Source organism: Sarcophilus harrisii, chromosome 4, assembly GCF_902635505.1.
Source record: "Sarcophilus harrisii chromosome 4, mSarHar1.11, whole genome shotgun sequence".
NCBI classification, from domain to species: domain Eukaryota; kingdom Metazoa; phylum Chordata; class Mammalia; order Dasyuromorphia; family Dasyuridae; genus Sarcophilus; species Sarcophilus harrisii.
The window spans coordinates 98,633,914-98,643,236 of NC_045429.1; positions in this window are offsets into that span (position 1 = coordinate 98,633,914).

Sequence of the window (9,323 nt, forward strand, 5' to 3'; positions counted from 1 at the left end):
GAAAAAGATCCCTGTGGGCTTCAGATTGACTTAGAAAACTACAAATTAACATTATCTACATTAAATTTCATTTTTATTTACATTGTTAAACAAACCAATTACATTTTGATCTGGCTTGGCAGGAATGGGGAAGTTTTGGTGATGTTTGGGTCCCCAGAGTTATGAGTTTCATACCTTTGATTTCAGTCCATTCCCTTATCTGAGGACAATAGATCCCTGCTAAGCGGTCCCCCTAGCCTCTGCTCGAACACCTCTGATGACACAGAAATATCTGCCTGTCAGGGTTAGACAGATCTGGGCTGTCTAAGTTTTTCCTTAACATGGACAGAAATCTGCCTCTGTGTCCGTCAGCAGGCTCTTCACACAAAATCCCACCTCCCTCACTCCCCCCACCCTCAACACGTCAGTGGAGACATAAATATTGATGACATGTAGCTAATGCAGTCAGCTTAGAGGATGTCTGGAGCTTCAGATGGGAGTCTTTGTATGAGAAACTCTCCATCTGGAGCAAGATGCATAACAGGGTGGTGGAGAGGCTTATGTGCATATGGGGGTGGTGGTGGAGCAGAACCAAGTCTTTTCATTTCACTGAGGGCTCTGGAAAGCCCATTCCTGGTGCCTCCAACTGAATAAAAGGCAGAAGGGAGGAGCTGCCTGTGAGAAGTAAATTTCTGCTGCTTGAATTAGTATCTGAAATTGTTAGCCTTAAGCAGTCTCTTTTCCTGACTTCTAATCAAAGAATTAACGGTCAGGTAGCTGTAAGAACTCTTGATCAGGGTTCTTAAACTTTTTCCACTCATGCCCTCTTTTTGCATGAGAAATTTTTATCTGATCTTAGGTATATAGGTATATGAAATAGTTGTACAAATCAAATATCTACTGATAATAAATCATCATTTTGTGACTCCCATCTTCTGTTATGAGACCCCATATGGGATCTTAAAACACAGTTTAAGAAGCTGGGATCTAAATTGGGAGCAGAATATCTACATCCTGCTTTAGATACTCAGCAGTTGTATAACCATAGGCACTCAGAGCCTACCATGTGTCAGGTGCTGCTTTGGTGATACAAAGACACAAAATTAAACAATCCTTTCTCTCCAGAAGCTTATATGTCAAAGCCAGTAAATCTCTGAGACTCTGTTTTTTCCATCCATAAGATGGAGATTGTAGGCAACAATTCTTTGTAATTTTTAAAGTGTTATTTGCCTTTAAGTTATTATCATTCCCCATTTGACTGTAAATCCCTTAAGGCCAAGGATTGTCTTTCCTTTAATTTTATCCCCAGCACTTAGCACAGTGCCTGTCACATAGTAGGCACCTAGTAAATGTTAATTATCTGTGTGACCTTGTGCAATGTACATGGTGGACAGATCTCTTCTACTATATCCCTGCAGAGAGATCCTCCAGCTTCTGCTTTCCCTCTAGAAGCTTAGCTGACTCAGTGATAAAATAAGATTAAATTAGATGAACTTTAGGGTACTCTCCTGTTCTATTATTTTATGATTCCAGGATGAGTGTACTATAGCAATGAAAATCAGAAAACCATGAGACATTTGAACTTCTTGCTGTGGGGCTCATTTCTTTAGAACAAAACTTAAACTGTGGGTTGTGAACCCATATGGGATCATATAACAATGTAGAGGTTGAGAAAAATTTGGCAATTATAAAAGATATTAAATATTCTACCAAGATTTAATTCTTTATGTAAAAATAAACAAATGTATCCATCTTAGTTTGCAAATTTGCTTTTGTCTTTAATAAATGGAAAAATTATATGTATAACAAAGAATTGTTTTAAAATAAATTTTCTTTATAATTTGTTATCAGTAAGTGTTTGAATTGTATATCTACTTTATATACCTATATATCCAGGGTCATGTAAAAATTTCTTGGGTAAAAAGGGGCTACAAGTAGAAAAAGTTTAAGAAACCCTGGGGTTCATTTCCCCTGTAGAGCATCCTTCTAGATTCATTATTGGGTTAGTATCTGTAAGCTGTACCTATGTGGATAGTCCTGATTCGAAGGCATGAATGCTCTTTTAGATTCCTTGCAACTTAGCCATAGTAGTGATACATAAACCCATCCCATTCCTAGGACTCATCTTAGTCTTAAGGATATTTAAACTCACTTTCAATTGTTTGACTAAAGCTTCTTTACACATGGTTTAAAAGGCATGGCTATCTGGAGGAATCTTCTGATAATTAACAACTGATATTTATATAGCACTTTTTAAAGGACTACAAAGAGATTTCTTTACAAACAAAACTCTAATTCACTCAGTTGAATCCTCTTGATTGAGTGAGTGAGAGTCTACTCATAGATCATGAGATTCAACTAGTCCCAAGCCAGACCATGATTCACATTCCATCTAGATGTCCACCCCAGTCATATGTAGCCCTCTTCCATAATCCTTTTCAATTTTTGGTCTCACAATGCTAATCAAGTCAATATTACTATGGCTTTTGGAGAAGGTATGACAAATGGCCGATATATGGCTCCATTCACTATTCCTCTGAGTCCCCAGACCAACTTCCCAACTACCATATTCCATTATCCCTATTGGAATGTAACTTCCTTGAGGGCAAAGACTGTATTGCTTTTGTATTTGCATTTCCAGTACTTAGTTCTTGTATTCCCAGCCAGAATGGGAATAAAACTTGGGTTTAAACCAAGTTTTCTGACTTCAAGTCCAGCACCATATTCACTGCACAACACACACTTAAAATTCTACATTAATCATTAATACTATGGATTCAGAACCATCAGAGGTACTGTGGCAAATTCAAAAAAAGATTGAAGACAAGATAAAGCTAGATTAAAAGAGAAGGGAAAAAATTGACATATAGGATAAAAAATATTTGTTTTATTGATTAGAGATCACTCATCATCATTTGATTCAATTCAACTACCATTTATTAAGGATCTGGTATGTATAAGAAGTAGAAGTAGCCTGGCTTAGTAAATGTACTGATCTTGGAATTAGGAAACCTAAATTCAAATCCTATTATTTGTCCCACTTAAGGAGTTGTATGATTTAACCTCTGTGTGTCTTAAGCATTTCTACAGGGCTTGAAAAACTAAGTTATAGATGAGTTATAGTCTATATTGGTGAATAAAGTATCCACTCTTGGGAGTTTGCCATGCTGGGAAAATCACAAGTACTTCATGTATTCAGGTGTGTACAGGACACTGTATAAAAAGGTGAAAAAGGATGCCGTTCCTGCCCTGAAGCTGCTTAATCTAGAAAAATGAAGATAGAATGTAGCAAGAGAAAGGAAACCTTCAAACAAAGTGTTCTAAGAACTTTCAGGAGGAGATATTAGAGGGTGAAGTTTATTCAATCATTATCATCAGCTAAGAAACTACAAAACTCTTGTTCTGAAGAGTTCTTATTCATTGCAGCATTTCAAATTCTCCCACTAAAAAAGAGATTGTTTCAATCTTTAGACTTAAATCTCAGTGCCTAGCATAGAGTAGCCATTCAACAAATACTTCTTGATTGATTGACCTTTTTTTGGAGGCAGTTGGGGTTAAGTGACTTGCCTGGGGTCCTTCTAATTTTAGGACTAGTGCTCTATCCACTGTGCCATCTAGTTGCCCCCAATTAATTGACTTTCAAAAATACAACATGAAAACTATCCATCAAGTACTATTGCTAAATAAGACCATAATTTTGTCTCTAGAGGAAATACCATAAGTTTTTAAATTTCAATTCAACAAACAATTATTGCATGTTGCCTATATCTTTGAAAATTCTTGAGAATGAATGTACCACAGGATTAGAAATTTTCATAAAGGGGCTCAAGGTAGACATTCCAAATTGTGAGTCAGTGAGCTCAATTCCTGGCAAAATTTTCGAGTATTTTACTAATGGTATGTGAGTAATTGGAAAAGAGAGCTAAGATTATTTTGAGCCAATGGATAGAACATGCCAAACTCATTGCACTTTATTTTTTAACAAGATTATCAGGTGGATGAATTAAAGGCAATGCTATGAACAAGATACTCCTGGTTTTCAGTAAGGCATTTGACAAAATCCCTCATGGATGTATTCATCATCTTCTCCCATACAATGTAAGCACCCTAAAGGCAGGGACTGTTTAATTTTCATTTTTGCTGACCCATAGAAGGTACTTAATAAATGTCTGTTGGCTGGTTAATTATAATCTTTTGAACAAGAGAGAAATATGTGGATTGTGGATAGTTCACTCAGATGGGCTGAACAAAATGATTTAAAAAGTGATGACTAATGGATTGACCTGATCTTGGAGGCAGGCACTAGTGGAACACTGCAAAACTCTTAATCTTTTTATATTTAACATTTTTCATCAGTTACCATGGTGAAGTATCAATGACCAAAGGAATGCTTTTAAAAATGAAGAAAACATGAAGCTAAGGAATAACTAGCTTAGATTATGAGCTTCTTGAGGGTAGAGAGTGTTTTTGCTTCCTTTTGTATCCCCAGTGCTTAGTACAATACAAAAACACATAGTAAGTGCTTAATAAATGTTTATTGGCTGACTGAATAGCTAATAAATGTTACAAGAGCAAATATTTACAATGGAAACAAAGTTTTAATCCATCAAATAAGATGTATTTTCATAGGCATAAATATAAAGACTTACCAATGACATTATGTGATACTTATAATAGATCTATGAGGTACGTTATATTTATCATTATTCTCATTTTACAAATTAGGAAACTGAAGTTAAAAGTCATTAAGTGACTTGCCCAGGGTCATACAATTAATATGAGTGTAAGGCAGGATTTAAAGCCAAATTTTCATTTACCTGAATAGTGTGATACTGAAGCCAACAAAAACTAATCTTTAGACCACATTAAATCTTCCTAGAAGCATAATAGCCCAAATAAAAAGTGGAAAATCCTACCATACGTTGCTCTGTTCAGATCATCACTGGAGTATTGTGTGCAGTATTGGGCACGACATTTTAGTTAGCACATTGATGAGTCAGAGCAGATGGTGAAGGGACTTCAAATAATGTTCAACAAGAATCAGTTAAAAGAACTATGAATGTTTAGCCTGGAGAAGAGAAGAGTTATGGGAAATATGATTATCTATTTTCAATTATTTGAAGGGCTGTCATATGAAAGAAGGAATAGATACTTGAACCCAGAATGCAGAAGTGGAACCAATTGGTAAAAGTTATAGGGAGACACATTTTGTTATAATATGGGAAAAAGACCTTCCTAATTATCAGAGTTGTTCTAAAGTAGAATAAGCAGTCCTGAAAGGAAGAGGGTTCTATATCACTAAAGGTCTTCATAAGCAAAGGCTGAATAGCCCCTTTTCAAGGGTGCTGTAAAGGAACTCCTATTTCAGATATGAGTTGAACTTTTGAGCTCAATTAGCTCAAATAGCTTTTGAGATAATTTCTACTTCTGAGATTCTGTGATTCTTAAAATCCTGAACCCACCATGTTTTCTCCTACTCAAAAACAATTGCTGCCTCCCCATTACCCATGAGATAAAATATAAATGCCCTTACCTCATATTGAAGTCACTAGACAATTTATATGTAACTTCATTTTGGGGCTTTATTTCATGCCATGTCTTTTTATATATTTTATATGAAAACTTAAGTTTTTTCCACTCACAACCCCTTTTTTGACTGAGAAATTTTATGTGACCCTGGGTATATAGGTATACAAAATAGGTATGCAAATAAAACATTTACTGATAATAAGTCATACTTTTGTGACCCCACACATATGGAATCAAGACCCATAGTTTGAGAAGCTTTGTTCTTCATTACAGCCAAAGTGAACTACTAGTCTGTTTTGCCACCATACAGTTTTGAAAGTCATTCCCATGACTGGAAAAGATTTCCTCCCCATCTCTGCTTATTGAAATGCTACTTTTCTTTCATGGCTCAGTTTAAATATGCCTTTCTCTATAAAGCCCAATCATAGATTCATATTTAGCGCTGAAAACCAGCATTTTAAATAAATTTATGGTAGTAGAAAAATAACAACATTTATTTGGAGGAACACAAGATCAAGAATTTAAAGGGAATTAATGAAGAGGAATGGCAAACCACTCAGAAATGGCAAACCACTCCAATATCTTTGCCAAGAAAATCCCAAATAGAGTCAAAAAGAGTCAGTCATGACTGAAATGACTGAATAACAAAAAATGAAGAAAAGTGGGAAGGAAGGGATCTTCAAAATACCAGATCTTAAACTATACAACACAGCAATAATCATCAAAATTATTAGATATTGGTTGAAAAACAGAAAAGTCAATAAGAGGAACAGATTAGGTATGCAAAAAATGAACAAAAAATGAAAAGCAAAAACAAGAAAATGCTTAATAAATTTAAAGGCCTTGACTTTGGGGATGGGGGCTCACTGTTCTGTAATGAAAAATACTGAGAAAAATGGAAATTGGTCTGGGAGAAATTAAGTCTCTATCAACATCTCATACTATATACTCAGATAAGAATAAGTTTGACAGTTACTAGCTATCTCAAGTTAATCAGACAATTAGAAGTGTGAACTTGGTGTGAATCAGACCTAACCAATCAATGGCAGTAAACTAGGTAATAAAAGATGGGAGGAAGTGGAATAATGCTTCATAGGAATAATATTTTGTTGGTTGAAAAAAAAAGCACAGTTATGCCCTTAGGTTTTGTATAAAACCAGCAAGCTAGTTTGGAATCAGAGATTCTATTATCTGGCTGGTCAGTAGTATAGAAGCACTTGGTCCTAGCCCTGCAGAAAAAAATTGCTTTAAGGGCAGAGAGGAAGGGAGAATCTCTGCCTCCCTAACTCTCATGATTAGAGGAGGAACTTTTAAACTGCAAAAGGTTGGAGGATTTGGACTTCCTATCAATAATCTAATTGCATCTCTTGAAGAGTTGACAGTGGAATCTGCATTGGTGGCTAAAGATAAAGTAAACAAACATGCAGCTTGAGGACACTGCAGAAAGCCCAGCAGAGAGGTAGAGAGGTAGACTATGCCTCAAGGGAAAATTTGAATTTTTCCAGCAAAAAGGTTTCTAGGAACTATATATGAGTTATTCCTCTTTGCTACATGCATTTTAACCTGGGGCTTTGTATATAGACTTTTAGGGAAACTTTTGTACCAATTGCTTTTGCAATATCACCTTATTATATAGCATATTATTATATTATTTTATAGCATTGCTATATATAGTATTATTAATAGAACATTCCAGTAGCTAATTAAGGCTGTTAGACTAATTGATATCAATTGACAAGTATAGAAAGAAGTATATCGGCAGGGGTTTATGAGCTACAGTATAAGAAAAATCTACTTCAAACTTTCAGGGTTACTCCTGAAGGAGGAGAGATAGTAGCTGATCAACAATATTGTTTGTTATTTTGGGGCAAACTCCTTCACTTTTCAGTGCTCTGAGTCAGTGATGTCAAGCTCAAACAGAAACTAGACATTAAGCCATACGTAAGTGAAGGAGTTTGTCTAAAGTAACACAGCTACTGAGAGACAGAGGCAGGTTTTAAAATTAGGTCTTCTTTCTTTCTCAGGCTAATTTTACCTTATTTCAAAGTCCAATTCTTCTTGTGCAGCAAAATAACTGTATGGATATGTATACATATATTCTATTTAATATATATTTTAACATATTTAACATGTATTAGTCTACCTGCCATGTGGGGGAGGGAGTGGGAGGAAGGAGGGGAAAAATTGGAACAGAAGGTTTTGCAAAGATCAATGCTGAAAAATTACCCATGCATGTATCTTGTAAATAAAAATCTATAATAAAAAAAGAAAAAATTAGGTCTTCTTAGCTTTGGGCCAGTTGTATCATGTTGCCTCTATTTAAATTAGTGGAATTAGTGGAATTAAATTTGTTGAATTGTAAGAAATAGGAAAAAGGATAGTTTCAGGGAAGCCTGGGAAATATGAGAGTGAAAGTGAGAAGTAGATCTATTCCTATCATAATGACAGCATTATAAAAAAAAACAAAACAATTTTATAAGGCTTCGAAAATTTGATCAGTGAAATGACAACATGACTCCAGAGAACTGATGATAACACATCATACCTATCTCCTAACAGGTGATAGTCTCAGATTGCAAAATGACACCTACATTGTCAGACATGGCCAAGTGTATGGATTTATTTTGCTTGACTATGCCTCTTTGATATGAATTTTGTTTTTCCTTTTTTTTCATTGTGGGGTAGCAATAGCATTGTTTTTAAAAAAGAGAAAAAAGGTGCTGCTGCAACATCAACAGGAAGATCAGAAGGAAACATAGACAAGCAGGATAGTTATGAAAATATTCATTTAACTTTATTTTCTACTTACAAGGAAAGGGAAGTTATATGTAATATAACTTCACAGAATCACTGTCATCTACAGAATACCAGTTTGGAAATGGAAAGGTTCACTTTATTTGGTTTTGCTGAGTTTGAAATTAAAAAAATAAAAAATAATCAACATTGGCCACATTCTAATCATATGACTCCTCCTATTTTCCACAGTCTTCCAGAGATCTCTGACACAAATTTCACAATCACACTGATTTTTTAGTGACTTGGATATATTTTGTTGGGTCTGGAAACATGAGCTTATCTCAGTGAGAAGAATAGCTTGATTGAATAGGAGAGAAGGAGTTGGGGACTCACTTCCCTCATGGAGAAAGCAAAGGGAGATTCAGCAAATATTATGAGGGCCAAAGAGGCACTTCCCTCATGGAGAAAGCAAAGGGAGACTCAGCAAATATCATAAGGGCCAAGGAGACACTTCCCTCATGGAGAAAGCAAAGGGAGACTCAGCAAATATCATGAGGACCAAGGAGGCACTCTGTTTTGACTCCCTCTTTGCAAAGGGAGGTACAATTGCATGTTGACCTACATATATATACCTTCCTCCCCTGACCTTGAGTCCAATCTAAATCTTCAGTCCTGGGCAAAGTTCTTGTCTTTCATAGAGTCCTAGGACCTAGGACCATTATGTCCATCCTTGGATTGCTGGGTAGACCTTCCTATACCCATGCTCAACTGGGAAAACAAATACGATAGATGAAGACCCGAGAAGTAAAAGGATTCTCAGTCAGCAAATATTTATTAGTCAGTGACTATTCATTAAGCACTTAACCCTGTGCCTGGTACTGTGCCAAGTGCCTGGGATATGACAAGAGGCAGATAATCAAACAAAAAATATCAGTTTTTGCTGCCAAGATGGTCAGAGTGTAATGGTAGAGACACCTTGAAAACACCTATATGCAAAATAAGATATAAGCAGAATAATTTGGAATTTTTTTCAGAGGAGAGGTACTAGCATTAAGAAAGGCTCCTTATAGGAAGTCGGT